The 18,130-nt window shown below is 42.6% G+C and overlaps 1 long non-coding RNA gene across 1 annotated transcript in view; it reads right to left on the bottom strand.

Moving 5' to 3' along the window:
• The window catches only part of LOC131512798 (uncharacterized), a 30,765-nt gene extending 23,062 nt beyond the window's left edge, over nucleotides 1–7,703 (bottom strand). The window contains exon 1 of the long non-coding RNA XR_009262317.1: nucleotides 7,469–7,703. This is a non-coding gene — a long non-coding RNA (uncharacterized LOC131512798). The remainder of the gene's footprint in view (nucleotides 1–7,468) is intronic.
• Between the last annotated feature and the right edge of the window lie 10,427 nt (nucleotides 7,704–18,130).

Genomic DNA, 18,130 nt, shown 5'->3' with positions numbered 1-18,130 from the left:
TTATTCTGTTGGCTACGAGGTCAATGTTAATAAATCAACAACATATATTCAATATAATCTCTTTAAACAGAAATTCACCTAAAACAAAGCTACATATTGGGTTGACAAAAATGCTGTGACCAGAGCCTCCCAGGAACCTAACCCTATTTTTCTCTTGGGGCCATAATTCAGTATTCACTAATTCCACGCTAGCAAAGAATGAGAATGACCAGTATGTGTATTGAATGGTTAAAAAAAACGGAATGGATGGATGTCCTGGGGCTTGTTCTAGGGAAGCAAGGCAAGGGCCACCCTTAATATGGGCACCGTGGGAGCCAGCAGGAGGAGCCGACTAAGCATTAACTCTGTGGTAACTATGCTAGTGTCCTGAGAGACTCCTACACCCATGTTGGACCCTAGGGGTCTATAATTCCTGTTACTGGAGTCAAAGCAAGTTAGAAACCTAGCTGCGAAATCTGGAACACAAGGCCAGAGGTTTACTCTGTGTCTTTAGAACTGTTTTGCGACATTTCTGAAACTATTGCTCAGTGAAGACAGGTTTGATCCTAGTTGGAACTGGCAGCCAATAACAATGAGGATCACATGAAAACTTCTCAAAAAAATGTGGGTGTTAAGTAGGGCATTGAAAATCCACTGGAGAGGAGCAAGGAGCTCACTATCCCAGGTCAAAGGAATCATGGGAATGAGTGTTTCCCAGGTCTCTTCACTCCAAAACCCACAGTAAGAACTACATTTTATACCCATACACTGAAACAATTCTTTCCCCAACTACACACAATTCACTTTTTAAAATTCTATTCTATTATGTTCCATTTGGTTCCATAACATTCCATCTCATTCTACTATTTTTTTTCTTTAAGTTTTTAATGTTTATTTATTTTTGAGAGAGAGAGACAGCTCATGAACAGGGGAGGGGCAGAGAGAGAGGGAGACACAGAATCTGAAACAGGCTCCAGGCTCTGAGCTGCCAGCACAGAGCCCCACACGGGGCTCAAGCTCACGAACCGTGAGATCATGACTTGAGCCAAAGTCAGATGCATAACCAACTGAGCCATCCAGGCGCCCCCATCTCATTCTATTCTGTATCATTTTTATTCCAGTTTTTAAAAAATGCTTGTCATAATCAACTCAATTGATTTTATCACTCATTAATAGGCAGCAAGCTGCACTTTGGTAGTAAGAAAAGGCAAGGAGATAAAATGAACACCAGGTAAATCATGGTGGCTAATAATGACTAATATTTACTGAATAATTCCTATGTACCAAGCATTATGCCAAGTACTTTGGTACAATATTATCTTTATTCCTCAAAATAAATTCTTACAGTTAGGTAATGTTTTATCTATCTTACAACTGAAGCCTTCTGAGACTTAAAGGAGTTAGGTTCTTTGTCCATGCTCAGCAGGTAGGAAGTGGAATTTGAGGTCTGGCTGCCTGATTCCAGATCCTAGGCTCGTGGCTCCTACACTGGTCTACCTATACAGGTAACTAGAAGGAACAAGCTGGGACACTCAGATGGGGGCCAGACATCTTCAGATCCTTCATAAATTTATCTGAGGTAAAAGAGAGAAAGTGTATTGTTCCAACTTCCTTTTATTATTATTATAAATACATCAGACATATAGAGTATAATAGCAAGTAATATAATTAACTCACAAGTACCTACCATCTGATTCTATCATGTTATCATATTTGTTTTATATCTTTTTCTTATTTTGAACCTATGTCATTGTATTTAAACTGGGTGTTTTTGTAGGCAGCTTCTATCTGGGTATTTTTATACAATCTGACAATCTCTGTTGTTTTAACTGGTATGTTTAGATCATTTACATCAACTGTAGTTATCAGTATGGTTGGGTTTAGGGCCATCATTATAGTATTTGTTTTTCATTTGTCCCCTCTGTTTTTGGTTCTCTTCCCTCTTTCCTGTCTTCTTTTAGATTATTTGAATTTTTTAGTATGCCACTTTAATTTATCTGTTGGCTTTTTAAGCTATATCTCTTTATATTAAATTTTTTAGCGGCTGTTGTAGAGACTAGAATATACATTCCTAACTTTTCACAGTCTACTTCAAGTTACTATTTTACCACTTCATAGGAAAATGTAGACACCCTACAAACATATACATATTATTTCTCTCCCCCTTTCTATTATAATTATTATATGTATTATTCCTAAATAAATTAAGGACCCCACTAATGCTATAATTTTTGCTCTACAGCATATTTAAAGAACTTAGGAGGAGAAAAACAGCCTATTACACTTACCCAGATATTCACCATTTCTGTTGCTCTTCCTTGGTTCCTGAAGTTCCAAGCTTCCCTCTGGCATCACTTATGTTAAGTCTATAGGACTCCCTTTAGTATTTATTTTAGCGAAGGTCCAATGGCAAAGAATTCTCTTACTTTTTCTTCATCTGAGAATGTCTTTCTTTTACCATAATTCCTAAAGAATATTTTCCCTAGATATAGAAATTCTGGTTTAACAGTTCTTTTCTTTAAGCACTTTGAAGATGTTATTCTACTGTCTTCTGGCCTCCGTGGTTTCTGGTGAGAAATCCTCAGTCATGTGAGTCATTGTTCCCTTATGTCTAATGTGTTACTTATCTCTGGCTGCTTTCAAGATTTTTCCACTATATTTGTTTTTCAACGGTTTGATTAGATGTGTTTAGGTGTGATTCCCCTCTAGTTTATCCTGTTTGAGGTTTGCAGAGCTTCTTGAACTACAAATATGTGTTTTTCACCAAATCTGAGATGTTTCAGTGGTTAATTAAATACTTCAAATACTTTGTTTCTATCTCTTTCCTCTCTCCATCTGGTGCTCTAACAACAGGATGTTAGACCTTTTGATCTTGTCCCACAGTCCCCTGAGACTATGTTATTTTTTTTTTCCCAAATTACTTTTCTCTCCCTCAGTTTGGGTCATTTTATTGATCTGTCTTCAAGTTCACTGACTCCATTCTCCCATTAAACTCATTCAATGAGCTTTTTCATTTCAGATATTATCATTTTCCTTTCTAAAATTTCCATTGTGTTCTTGTTTTGATAGTTTCTATTTCTCTGCTGACCAATTCTAGCTTTCCATTTGAGGGTGTTTACCTTTATTTTATGGGCATGATTCTATCAGCTGCCTTAAAGTATTTGATAATTCCAACATCTGGGCCATCTCAAGATTCACATCATCGATTGTCTTTTCCCTTGAAAAATGGTCACATTTTCCTGGTTCTTTTCATGTCAAGTAGGTTTGCTTTGTATCCTGTACATTTAGAACATTATGCTGTAAGACTCTAAATACTATTTAAAAAAAAAAACAACTCTACAGAATGTTGACTTTGTTTTGTTGTATTTTGTTTTGTTTTGTTTTAGCAGACAATCAACTCAATTGGGTTCAGATCACAAGTGCTGTCTTGTCTTCTGTTTGTGGGGATGCAAGTTCAAGTCAGTTGTCATAGCCTTTGTAGTACTGCATTTAGGTATGTCCTTGGTATATGTGACTCTCGGCCAAGTCCAGGATCGGTGTTGGTTCACACACAGAATTGGAAGGTCCCCTTCTCCAGCTCTCTCTTCTCCAGAATTTCTACTTGCTCGTTCCTGGGAACCCTTTCCTCAGTCTTCTAGCCAGAAGATATGGTTTCTGTCAGAGTTTTAGGTCGACAATGAGGTTTCCCTCAGATAAAAGTTGGCACATAAAAGGACGGGGGGATGAGAAACTCACCCCTGAATGGATCATTCTTCAAGTTTTGACTCCCCTCCTCCGTCTGCCTGCCATTATTTTTCAGAGTCCTCAGGTAGTCGCTCCTTGGCCGAAGTTTCAGATGTAATTATGCAGGAGAGGTAGGCTTAGATGGTAAACTCTATCTGGACCAGGACCAGGAGCTGATCTTTTCTTTTGTTTATTTTTTAAAAACACTTCAGATACTGTTAAGGTCTCTAATAAGTCCTTCTCTCATCCCCTTTCCTTCCTTCCATGTCCAGAAAAGCTCACAGCCTGAATTTGCGAGTTATTGCTTCCATGCGTTTTATGACTTTAATATGTATAACATCCACAAACATTATACAGTAGAGTTTTATAGTTTTTAAACTTTACATAAAATGGCCTCACACCATAAATATCTGGTATATAGTCAACTTCTATAAATTTTCCATATTTGCTTAAAAAATGTATATGTTCTATTGTTGAGTGAGGAATTACATGTATGCTTATTGTTCAAGACTATGCATTGTGTTCAAATCTACGCCCTTACTAATTTTCTGTCTTCTCGTTTTATCAATTACTATGGAAGTTACATTCAATCTCTCACTATAAATGTGGAAAATATTTGCCAATATTTCCCATTATTATGCAAGTGTTTGATATAGATTTTTTTAAGGCAATCTTGTTAGGTGCAATCCAGGTGAACGTATCTTGACGAACTGTTCCTTTTATCATATGTAGTGACTACATACTTTTTTCTCCCTAACACTGCATTGTTTTGTTGTTGTTGTCGTGTTGCACCCACTTCCCGGCTTTTAATTTTTTTAAGTAGTCTTCATGCCCAACGTGGGGTTTGAACTCACAACCCTCAGATGGCGAGTCACATGCTCTACTGACTGAGCCAGCCAGGCACCCTCCTAATATGCTCTAATAGTGCTTTAATAATTAAAGACTATTTTGCCTGATACTGTTATGGCCACACTAACTTTCTTTTAATTAGCATTCTCTTATTATGTATTTCCTTATTATTTTATTTGTCAAGAGGTTGAGTCTGGGAAAGTCACACCCGCCTTTGGCTCAGTCCCAGGATCTCATGTGAGCTCCCCCTCAAAGTCACACCTCTCTGATGGAACAACCAGTGTAATCATGGGGTGCAGCTTATACTTTTTGAGTCCTAATTTTCAAATAGCCCCTGAGGACCCAGCGCTGTGCTCAGGGCCACCCAAAAGAAGGAAATTGTTGTTGGCAGGCTGGGAAAATAGCAGTTTTTTCCAGGGAGCTGGACTGGGCCCCAAGGCCATGCTTGTAAGTTTTCTGCAGACCACTTCACTATGCTTGAGTGAAAAGGCTTTCACGTTTTGGGGTAGAATTGGGGCTTTTCTAACCTGTGACTGAAGAACAAGTGTGAGTGCTTCTCTTCCTGGGAGACCCTCAGGCCATAACAACAAAAAGCGTTACTCATTCTGCACTATTCTGCATGTCAGGGATTGTACATAGTGCTTTATGTAGATTATCTCATTTATTCTCAAATCAACCTTAACGCATATATTCTTATCCCCATTTTTCTGATAAGGAAACTGAGGTTCCCAGGTTATATGACTTGCTTGAAGTGACATAGCTGAGCGATAAAGCAAAGGTAAGTCTGGCCCATGTCCTTGACCCAGTTTTCTAGATATGAGTATTTTGTCACTGACCCTGGACATCGAATCACCTCTAGTTAGTGTATACCACATCCTGCCTTTGGAGGAATGTTTCCCACTTCTTCCTGGTTTGGTGCCCCAGGACCCTTCAGTGGGGCTAAGAGAGAGATTCACAGAGAGCCTCCCTGGTAGGATTTCACAAGACCCCCCTCCTTACTCATATCCTTTTCTTGGCCACCGATGTATCCCTTCCACTCCTTGTAGCTTGGGTCTCCCAAGTGCACTGGTCTATCTCCTTCAAAATTTACTTTGCTCAGTGTCTTTTCCCCCCAGCTTTGACCTGGAGCAAACCTAGTTCCTCTTTCTAGGCTCCTAAAAAGGAGTTGCACGCCCAACTAGACCAACATGGCTTCCTTGGGCTCGAGCTGAGGGCTGCCTGCTTGGCTCTTCCTTCACTGGGAACACCAGACCAGGAAGGCCCCCGCTTTCCTTCAGGGAACGTGGTTTCTCTAAGAAAGAATGGTATGGATTTTTGAGGAGAGGAGGGATACTTTAAATGTATGAAATTGCATGTTTGGTAATAACTGAGGAGATATAAAGGTCTTGTTTCATGGCTTTAGAGCAGAGGTAACATAAAGTGTGGTAGAGTTGTCAGAGGAAAACCCAGTAAAGTCATCCTCATGGGCTCCTCGGGCACTTTTTTCATCTTCTCCAGGCCTCCGGTCAAATTCTATGTTTTGATCACCACCAAAACCCTACAGTTAGTCAAAAGTTCCTGCCAGTCAGACTTGAACAAGTTAGAAGGAGAACCATCAGTCCACCGCAAGGCCTCAAGATAACTTTGAGGAAGGCAGCAGGTATCATAATGGGCCCAGAAGAAAGACCACTGGACCAGGAGTCTGAGATCTTACAACCCAGCCCTATCACCAAGGGTCAACTTGGCGTTGCCTTTGGCAATCCACCAGCAGCTTGCCCTGCTTATCCACCGGAAGATGCGGGGGAATTAGAATTTCTTACGGGGCTGAACCAGATGACGCCTTAAACGCCCTTCCAACTGGGAATCATGTGTGATTCACTCAATCCTTGTAATATCTGCCATTTAATAAACACTGTGGGCCAGGCGTATTGATGCATTTTCACACTAGGCCCTCCCCCAACAACCCGGTGAGGTGGTTTTCATTAACTTCCTTTTCAGAAATAGGGAGAGTCACTTGCCAAGATGCCAGAGTTGGTTGGGGAGGAGAAAGGATTTGGATCTAGGCCTATCAGAGAGGATCCAAAGCGGATACTCTTTCCTGTCTACGACGCTGCCTCCAGCACTTTACCAGTTTACTCGGCCTGGCGCCCCTCAAAAGGAAGTAAAAGGCACAGATAGATGGTGCCCACATGGGGACCCTGCCCAGAAAATGGGCAGTTCCAGAGCAAAACTGTCATAGTGACAGGCCTTGCAAACAGCGGCCTCCAACCGTTAAGCACAGGGCCATCTCCCATCTAGAAATAGGCTCTCTTTTGTCCACAGAGCCCTACACACAAACAATAACTCCATCACCCAGGAGACCACGGAACAAAGGGAGGGAGATAGATATGGACTGAACAGGGTATAAATAAGATGCTGTATGGGCAGAGAGGGAAAATGATTTAAAGGCAGAACCCACCAAGGTATTTGACATGCAGGCTTTTAAATTATGCCTACACTCCTTATATGAGGTGGGTACACAAATGAGCCTGTATTTGCAACGACGTCACATGCCCCGTTCTGCCACCAAAAACAATATTTGTGCTTCATGTGCTGCCCCGTGGTGTTTTAGACCCAGAATCACCTGGCACTGCCCCCAAGATGCAAATTAACGTTTTCATGGGGGGGGGGGGAGGGAGGAGTGCAAGGGGAGGCTGGGGGAGGGGTGCAAGCGTGCTCTGCAGGGCCACACTCGGGTGCTGACATTGCTGGGCATGATGGATGCTGCCAGCGCTGTTGCTTAGCAACCCAATACCCTTCAAGAAAATCCAGCAGTCTGGCTGGCTCGCAGAAGCAAGCAGGGCTCGTTCAGCATGGCATCGGGCATGGAAAGATAATAACGATTTTGTTCCAGTTATTAATAATCATGCCTCCCGACTTCCTGTAGAGATCGACATACCTGAGGGTACCCAGAGCCTCCCATCAGGTCGGGGCCGGAAAAAGCCCAGTGTTTTGAAATCACCTCCAAATGGGCTTCAGAGCGTAGTGGAATTTTACTGGCTGGTCCCATGATGCTCCTTCCATCCCGGGCCCTTTCCACAACATAAAGGCAGATCTCCACAGCGTGACTCACTAGCATACCTCCGGATAGTTGTTTGTCAGCCCTGTCATGAGTCATGCTTTCTTCAGCTTTCTTTTTTTCTCAAAACCGAAACGCTTGACATTTTAGAATGGGGTTGGGGGGGAGGTTTTTTGTTTTTTTTTTTTTAAAAATTGTTTTGTCACTCTGTGGCTTTGTGTGCCAGGGTGGGGGTGTGTGGGAAGAGGTGAGTAATGGCTGCCTGAACAGGTAAACATGAGTGAGGCTGTCCACACCGACCGTCGGTCGCCTGGAGCCTGAGGATGCAGGCATATGTGTCACAGAAGAATGGGAACGCCCCTGGGCTATATCCTAGAAGGGATGATGTCCAGGCCGTCATTCCGCCTTCCACCCATTCCTTTCCAGCACCCCGCGGCTCCCTGCGTCCCCAGAAAAGAGGTCTGCTTCATTTTGTGCGGTGTAGATAACGGTGCCACGGGAAGGCTTTAAGAAAAATCCTGCAGGAGTTACAAACGGCAAGGCAAATGGAGATTTCAGATGAAAAAAAAAAAGAGAGAGAGCGAGAAGTCCAACACCAACAACACAGAACGCGTGTCGGGCCAGGCAGATGGCAAGGTTCCTGGGTTTGGGTTAACCAGTTAATTCCCCGATGCCGATGTTAATTGGGTGGGTGATGAACTCGGGCTTATTTTTCGTGGCCCAGCAGAAGTCTCACCCTCTCCATGAAGTCCTCAACCTCTTAGCTTTATTCACTTAGCTCACTGTTTTCTCTCCTAAAATCGGTGAGCGCCTCAAAGCCAGGCACCCTTGAATGCACCTCTGTACATTGTCAACCCAGCACCACACTGAACGTATAGTAGGTGTTCCAGGCACGCCGCCTGTTCGTAGGAGAGACGGATACAACAGTGAATTAGCCAGTCCACTAACTACATCCAATTAAGCTCCTGGAACCCCTATTTGTTCACAAGCTTAACAATACTCGCTGTCCGCTCACAGAAAAGTAACAAGGCTCTAGGAGTGACAACTGAAGACATTTTGAATGTTAGGCAGTATAAAGTCATTAGAAAGCGTTGTCAAAAAAGAAAAGGGAGAGGTTACGAAGAGTGTCCTCGAAGTCAGGGATCAGGACCGATTCCACACACAGGTAAACTGGGGAAGGAGAAAGTTTGAGCTGACACTAAACACATCCCCTATTAGGCGAGGATAATGCTTGAAATTTCCAAAACATTTGCTTCTTTGGATTAAGACATCGCAGATGCTTGTTAAAAAGGTAAATGTTCTCTTGCAGCAACCACATATTAATCCATTATTAACCTCGAGTGCTTTAGCGAAACTTATTAAATCCACTTGCAGAGTGAAAGGGATGTGAGACAGGTAATTACTTTTTACTCTTTATTAGGAAAGTGTTTAAACATACAAAACCAGAAGCAATCATGTAATAAACACTTATGTGTTCACAGCCAGCGTCAACAATTATCATCCTAAAACCAATCTTGTTTCACCTACCACTTTCCCAAACTGGATTATTCTGAAGCAAATCCAAAACTTCTTGATATCTCATGCATGCCGATTTCAGCATAGAGCTCTAAAATCTAAGCAGTCAACATTACCACAGTATCAGTTTCATACCTAAAACAACAACAACAACAACAACAACAACAACAATTCCCCACTATCATCAAATGTCTGGTCAGTAGTTAACGTTCAAATATCCCCAAAAGAGCAGTTCGGTTTTGAGGTAAAAGCAACATTATTTCCAGAATATGGAAGGGACCGGTTCTAGGGCTGGGCCTACCCGGGGGAAGAAGGGACCGTGACGTGAATATCACTTGTTTCACTGTTTCGTTTTGTTCTGTTTTCCAGTTCCACAATTGCCAAGAGCAATCCACGTCAGGGAAAGGACATGAATGTGTAAGCCAAAATATGAATTACTCTCCCTATCAGCCAATGACACTCACCAGTTTCCCCTGGCTGTTATACAAATAATTAAGAATTAGGTTTCCTGATCCCGGCAGTAGTAGGAATTGAGTAGTTAATCCCATTATCACATTCACCTGATTGTAGATAAGCCAAATGTCCTTGTCTGAGCCTCAGTTTCCTTCAACAATGGAGGCAATAATAGGACATACCCCACAGGGCTCTTAAGAGAATTAAAGAAGAGAATATATGTAAAGCGTTTAGAAAATCTCCTGGCACAGTAGGTCCATAAGGAACACTAACTATTGTATTGTTCTTCCCCAGTCTCCTTGGAAACCAAAGCTTGGGCAAGCGGATGCTTGATGAAGATCCTAATGACCTTATCATGGCCACCGCCTCTGCTTAACAAAATACTGAATCTGAAATATTTTTTTTCAACATTTATTCATTTTTCAGAGACACAGAGAGACAGAGCGTGAATGGAGGAAGGGCAGAGAGAGAGGGAGACACAGAATCCGAAGCAAGATCCAGGCTCTGAGCTGTCAGCACAGAGCCCGACACAGGGCTCGAACTCACGAACCGTGGGATCGTGACCCGAGCCGAAGTCAGAAGCTCAACCGACTGAGCCACCCAGGAGCCCTGAATCTGAAATATTTTAAGCTAGTGTTCCTCAAAGTGTGTTCTTTCAGACCACCTGCCTCAAAATCACCCCAAATGATTATTTCAATGTGGATCGCTAGGCCCCGGGCAATTCTTCAGAATGCTAAAGTTTGAGAACTTCTGCTTTAAGTTTGCCCAAATGCTTGTACAGTTAACTCTCCCAACCGGAGAGAAAATGGGGTGCCTGAAAGACAGTGTGGTGGAGCAGAAAGGACCTGAGACCTGGAATTAGAAGGCCAGCAGAACGTGGCCATCCATTTACCTGCGGAACGGAACTGGTAATATCTTCGTAACGGGGCCCCAGAGAGAGCCAAATGAGAGCAATCGATATGCGGTATCACTTACTTATATTATTATCCCAGTTCGGAGAACTTAAATAGAGAATTCCGATTTGGTGCTTCCAAAAGCAGGCCACGTGGTCTAATGATGCTCATGACAAAAGACATCATTCAGGACAGTCTCATTCGTTCATCCATTAATAAATATTTATTGAGCGACAGTTCTTTGCCAGGCACTGTGCTGGCATAAATCGGGGAAAAACACAGTCACATTCCCTGCCTTCTAAGCACACACAGGGCTCTGAAATACCCAAGCACAAAGAAGGGACGGGGAGAAACTTAAAGCTCACAAAAGCCAAGACAAAAGCCAAGAGCTAGAAGAGGATCTTCATGAACACAGTTCCCTCACAGAACTGGTGGGAAGACACGGGCCCAAAGAAGCAAAGCGGCTCCCCGTCCCCCACCCCCTCCAGTAAGACGGTAGCTAGAAAGGCCCGGACTTCTGAGTTCTCAGAACTGTCCCTTCTCTGCCTGCTTCACCCTTTCCTGCACCAAGAGAAGCAAAGAAGCAAAACAAATATTGAGTCGCTTTTTCTCTGTGTCATCAGCATGAATCATTTGAGTTGACAGCAACAAAATTCTTCCCACTTAATGCAATACTATTAAAGTTTCATTTCTCATTTAATTTAAAAGCAGGTTACAAAACAGCATGCGGAATGGGATCTCATTTTCAGAAACAATATCTGTGGCGTGCATAGAAAAATGGCTATGCAAATCAAAGCTTATCAATAGATATTCCCTAGTGGCTAGGATCATGTGCGCTTTTTATTTTCTTCTTTATGTTCCTGGAACTTTCTCAGGATTTTCCAAATCCTCTACAAGGAGCACAAATTACTTCTGTAACAAATAAAAAGGTTATTTCAAAAACAACGTTTGGTTCTTTTTTTCTTTTTTTTTTTTTTTAAGTCCGTGCGTTTTGCTGTTTTGAAACTAAGTGTAATCTCATGAGAAGTTTCTAGAATCTTTTTGTTCGGATTACACCCAAAAAAAATAAACACAGTCTTTGTCCTCCAACAAAAGAAATGTGGCACAAAAAAGCCACCTGTCACTAGACCTCCTCTAGGATATTCCTTGGATTTACCCAGGCAAAGACGAATAGTCTTGAATGGAACCAACCGATTTACAAGTTCAAGGAATGGCATTATGCCCCATTCTCAGAGGTCAAAGATACACAAAACCTGATCCCGGTCTTGAAGAAATTTGGGGTCTGGCTGAGGATGAAGACATAAAAATATACAAAGCTTAGCAACAAAATGTGAAATTGAACAAATGTGTGATATTGAAAAGCACAGTGTGTGTTGGGCCAGCAAGGATAGTCCACTTAGGGAACCATGGGAGCCAAGTGGCAGATAGAAGATGAAGGGCAATGGGGAGCCACTGAAGGTTTTTGTTGTTGTTTTGTTTTTTAGGAAGGAGGTGACCTAAGATCTGTGTTTCAAAAAGATTAAGGTCTGTAGAATGCATAATTGTATGTGAGTCAGGAGAGGCTGAGGAGAGGGAGGAAAACAACTACAATATATATCAAATGGAAAGACTGCTAGGTTTTAGGTCCAGCTCAGCCACTAATGAGGCAACTTTGAACCTGCCATTTCTACTGCCTATGACTAGTATCCTCACTGGACAACTGGGAGAATGGGCTAGAATCTCTAAAGTCCTTCCCAGCTGTCAAAATTCTTTAGTTTCATGATCCAGGTGAGAATGATCCATGTTGCAGTGTCAAGGACAGGAATGGTTTTATTCTAGCAGGTGCCCCTCGGAGTGTGATGCTAAGTCATCCCAGGCACCAACAAAATAAGGTCAGATTCTCCCCCCCACCTCGCCCTTACTCTTATTTTGAACCCCTAGGGAGGCTTTGCAGCAAATATTTTCTTTTCACCTTTTTTAAATGAGGTATAACGTAACATACTGTGAAATTCACCCTTTTAAAGTATACGATTTAGGGACGCGTGCCTGGCTCAGGTGGTAGAGCATGTGACGCTTGATCTCAGCGTTGTGAGTTCAAACCCTGCATTGGGCATGGAGACTACTTTTAAAAACTTGTAAATATGCATATATATATATATATATATATATACATACACACACACACACACAATTCAGCAGTTTTTAGCATATTCACAAAGTTGTACAAACATCACCACTGTCTAATTCCAGAACATTTTCATTACCTCAAAAAAGATATCCCGTACCCATTAGCAGTCACTCCCCGCCCCACCCCCCCAGCCCTTGGCAACCGCCACCCTACTTTCTGTCTCTATGGATTTGCCTTTTGGCAGATATTCCATGTAAATGGAGTCATATAACCTGTGGCCTTTTGTATCTGGCTTCTTTCACTCAGACGATGTCAACGTCTATCCATGTGGTTGCATGTATCAGCACTTCCTTTTTATGGCTGAATAATATTCCGTTGTATGGATATACCACATTTTGTCGGTTCACCCAGTGATGGACATCCGGGTTTTCTCCGCTTTTCCCCAGTACATTAAAGGTCATGCCCTTGTTTTTCAAAGGAAAAGCTCTCACAAGAACTTCCAGTATCTGAACTGAAAAACAAGTTTGAGACGGACAGTGGCAAAACCATTTTCATCCACGCTAACTATTGTAGACATTCATTCCGACAACTTTTTCCACTGATACTACCAGGGGTAAACAAAATGATTGTATCTCCAAAGAGTGTGTGACTTTAAGTGAAAATTTTTGAGCAGCAAAGCCCATGCCATGGATTAAAAAATGCCACAGGATTAGGGGATAATCTTTAGCTTTCATGTTCTGCCAATGAGAGAGAAATGAGTTTGTAGATTCCCAGGCATGACGGAAGTCGCGTCTCAGCCTATGTGTGACCTGCTTTTCACTCTGTAAACAACCAGTTCAGACCCAGGCATATCAGCATTTTGGCATTTCTTCTTTTCCCACAGTCCAGGCTGTTAATTTCCTCACTGTATTTTTATGAGCAGGAAAAACATGAAATATCACTGACCTGTCAATATTCGTGTTACAGTACAAGACCCAAGATGTCCTTGTCCTTTCCTAAATCAAACAGAATTAAAAATAAGGCCAATAAAACATTTATCCCGTTGACATGAGACCTCTGAGATCAGGCCTTCCTATAAGGCGGCGTGGGCAGAGAGACAGGAAAAAAATAGAATTCAGCTGTATGTTTTCTTCTTGTGGTCCATTAACATAATTTCAAAATTATCATACTGATCAGAAAAGGAATAGACAGGAGAGAATTTGAGGGCTTTATCACCAAGGAAAAACATTTACTACGCGTTTATTTTGTGCCAAGAAGAGGGGTTCCAAGGTCTCTTAGAATCTAATCGAAAAGAGAAAAGATCTAACCATTAAAAATCATCACAAGTTTCCAGCTGCTGCGGGGAGGAGAGCATGGGGAGTAACTGCCAATGGGCATTTCTTGTGGGCCTGATGAAATGTTCTTGAATTAGACAGTGGTAAGAGTTGCATAACCTCGTGAATGTAATAACCACTGAAATGAACATTTCAAAAGGGTATGGGAAGGGCATGTGGGTGGCTTAGTCAATTGAGCTTCGGACTCTTGATTTCAGCTCAGATCATGATCCCAGCACTTTGTGCTCCATGCTGAGCATGGACCCTGCTTGAGATTCTCACACCCTCTCTCTCTCTCTCTCTCTCAAATTAAAAAAAAAAAAAAAAAAAAATTCAAGTGTATGGTATGTGAATTATATCTCAATAAAATAAAACATTGAAATCATAATAATGGCACATCATTCTACTACCAAAAAGAATGAAAAATCATGTCTGGGGATAGGGTACACGATAGGTTTTGTTTTGATCTCAAGTTTACTGAGATTGAAAAGGTAGGAAATTTCCCTGCATCTGCTGAAGCCCTCCCCACCCTGTCCCTGTAAGGCCCAGCTGCAGGGCCCAGGCCTCCCCAAATCCCCAGCTTTCCCTGCCTCAACGGACACCCCCATCTGCAGACTCTACGGGATTTCTCTTAACTACTTTGCCCCCAAGGATGTGTTTCGGGCGAATGCTGCCTGGCTTACAACGTGATTTGGAAATACGCTGCTGGCTGTGTTTTATGCATTTTATCAAGTGTTTTTAACTTTGTACCAGCTGGAAGCATGAAGGGCACAGTTTTAGAAGGTTGAAGTTAAATAATAATTTCACACCAGGAAACATTCAGCTGGGGCCACCTAGCACAAGCTGCCTGGGTGGTCGATATTCTTGAGCTCTGGAGGCAACTTCACATCAGGAGGTAGTGGAGTGGCCACTGGTAGAGTTTGGGGCTGGGTAATATAGTAGTTGAGCCCACGGCCTCTTGGGGACAAGCCGACTGACCGGCCATGTGATCTTGTGCACGTTAATTAACCTGTCTAAACCTCAGTCTCCTCTTCTGTAGAACGGGGATGATTTTATCTGTAGGTAACCTATGGGTTTTGGATTAAATGGGCTTGGATGAGCCTTCTGACATGCACTAGCCACTTATAACATGGTTCTGCTATTAGGATGACTAACACTTTTTGTGCTGTTGCTCTCTGACTGTCCTTAAGGGAGGAAGGTGTTTGCCACATCGACTGTCCTCCCAGGAGGCTGGCAGCCTGATCAGGTATATTTTGATTGTCATCCCAGTTAAACTGTTGCATTCTAAAGTAAGACAGTGTGGCTAAGGAGCGTGGGTCCAGGGGCATCCTGGGGGAAATGAAGTTGAATTCCCCGATGGAACCAACAAACCAGGTTTTCGCATTCTGACATTTTTTTCTCTCTCTCTGTCTTTTTTTTTTTTTTTTTTAATGTTTATTTAGTTTTGAGAGAGAGCGCGGGTGAGCAGGGGAGGGGCAGAGAGAGAGGGGGACAGAGGATCTGAAGCAGGCTCTTCGCTGATAGCGACGAGCCGAATGTGGGGCTTGAACTCGCTAACTGAGATCATGACCTGAGCTGAGGTCAGAGGCTCGACCTACTGAGCCTCTAGGCACCCCGCATTCTAACATTTTTCATCAGCTTTAGACTTGAAGCTATTTAAGCCCAAGTGCCCATTTCTCATAGGTTCATAAAGCCTGGTCCTGGACCGCCCATGTCGGAAATACACGGACAAGTTGTTTAAAATAGGAAATTCCCAGGCCCCACCCAGAACTACTTTCCCAGAAGGCTCTAGGGAGGGACCCTGCGTTTGAACGAGCTCCTCACAGCCTTTTGGGCCTGCTGGAGGGTAAGCACCACAGCACTGGCCTTGCCTCTACAGTCCAAGTGCTTAACCCTATCGGTGCTTAACACGTTTGCCTTAAGAAATAGAAAAAAAGATGAAATAAAAGTAAGGAAAACAACGAATGAAAAAAACTTAAAGACGAAATAAAAATCATGAAAAAATAAATGGATGGGGGTGACCGGGTGGCTCAGTCGGTTAAGCGTCTAACTTCAGCTCAGGTCATGATTTCACCGTATGCCTGTCGGAGCCCTGCATCCGGCTCTGTGCTGACAGCTCAGAGCCTGCTTGGGATTCTCTCTCTCCCTCTCTCTCTCCCCCCTCCTCTGCTCTCTCTCTCTCTCTTTCAAAAAATAAATAAACAAAAAAAAATGGATGGATGGATGGATGGATGGAGCAGTCCCATGCATCTAGTTTCTTTGCCCTTCTTCATCATGTTTCTGAAGGGGAAACCATTAACATTTATTGAGAGAATTTTTCCTCAGCGTAAAAGCAATAAATGCCTCATGCGTGGCACTTAGAAAACACAGAAAAGCAAAGGAAAAGACAAGCAAAACTCACCACCGAGAGGTCACCGCCCCCAACATGTTTGTGTCGCTCCTTCTGGTCTTCTATATGATGCATGGAAACACAGGATTGTTTAATATCATCCTATTGTGCACCCAAAAACACACTTTTGAGCCTGATTTTTTTTAAAGTCAACAATGCATTATTAATATTTTCTCAACTCAGGAAATTTTTCCTCACCATAATTTTAGATGGTAGCATAGTATTCCATCACAGATATACTATGATTTATTTCCTCCCTGTCCAGTCACTGAACATTCAAGCTCAGGAACTGATTAACAATAAAATGTACAAGGGTGCCTGGGTGGCTCAGTTGGTTGAGTGTCTGACTTTGGCTCAGGCCATGATCTCACAGTTCACGGGTTCAAGCCCCCCCATCAGGCTCTGTACTGACAGCCCAGAGCCTGGAGCCTGCTTCAGATTCTGTGTCTCCCTCTCTCTCTGCCCCTTCCCCGCTTGTGTTCTGTCTCTCTCTGTCTCTCAAAAATAAATAAGCATTAAAAAAAATTTTTAAGAAATAAAATGTACAAAAAAAGAGGGAGCACCTAGGTGGCTCAGTGGGGTAAGCATCTGACTCTTGATTTCGGCTCAGATCACGATCTCACAGTTCATGAGATCGAGCCTCGATTCGGGCTCTGGGCTCACAGCAGGGAACCTGCTTGGCATTCCCTCTCTGTCCCTCCCCTGCTCTCTCTCCCTCTCTCAAAATAAACAAATAAGCATTTAAAAGATAAAATTAAAATAAAATAAAATAAAATAAAATGTACGTGTAGATTTTAATTCATGTCTTCAGTGGACATCTGTATTTTTTTAAGTTCCACAATCGATTTCAATCAGTAGCCAGGATTGATGGCTACTACCCACAAAAGTCTACTTCTAGAACGTTCTCAGGAAACTTTTAGAGTTAAAACAAATAAGGAAAATTTCCATGCCTCAAGAATGTCAGCAGACCTGGATTACATAAACTCTGTTGATTCCATGGTGCATAGCACTGTCATAGATCACAAGAGGAGAGAACAGTTACTACTGTCATTGTCACAAGGGGACCAATGTGACCCAGTGCCACCAAGATGGTACCAACTCCATTTCTGATGAACAATCCCTTGGAACCACACAGCGATGCTCTGCCAACTGGAATGATTTATTTTTATCATTTCTTTCCCTTTCATTGCTTCAATTAGTTGCCAAGATATGACAGGAGGAGCTTGCGGCCTCTTTGGGGCTCGGGTGTAGAAGGAACTCCTATACATTTCAAGCCTCAAAGATTAAAGAAAGCCCAGAGTTTATAAAATTATGTGCAATTTAGTTCTTTTGATTTTGTATTTATTTTTTTAATGTTTACTTATTTTTGAGAGAGAAAGAGAGACAGACCACGAGTGGGGGAGGGGGAGAGAGAGAGAGGGAAGCACGGAATCCGAAGCAGGCTCCAGGCTCTGAGCTGTCAGCATGGAGACTGATGTGGGCTCGAACCCATGGACTGTCAGATCATGACCTGAGTCGACGTCGGACGCTTAACTGACTGAGTCACCAGCGCCCCAAGTTCTTCTGATTTTTAGACAAACACCCATGCCAGTTTCTTCAGGAATATAACTAAGGAAAGGTGATTTTTAAGAGTTAAAAACTGATTCAGAGGGAACTGGCAACAGTCCCTGGAGAGCAGGATCAGTCTTGGTTGCCCTCGTTCCCTACAGCATCTGTCACGATCTCTAGCACACAGGGAATGTTTGTGGAATGAAACAATGCTTGAGTGAATGAATGAATTAGGGGATGGTCCTCTCTCCCGTGTTAAGCCATACAATATAGATGGTCTGAACTACTCTGTTTTCCTGGAGTCTTGTTGTTAGTCTCCAAAGA

This window comes from Neofelis nebulosa, chromosome 5 (genome assembly GCF_028018385.1).
Source record: "Neofelis nebulosa isolate mNeoNeb1 chromosome 5, mNeoNeb1.pri, whole genome shotgun sequence".
In the NCBI taxonomy this organism is placed as follows: domain Eukaryota; kingdom Metazoa; phylum Chordata; class Mammalia; order Carnivora; family Felidae; genus Neofelis; species Neofelis nebulosa.
The sequence above is the reverse complement of the archived record's forward strand: the minus strand, read 5'-3'. Positions and strand labels throughout refer to the sequence as shown.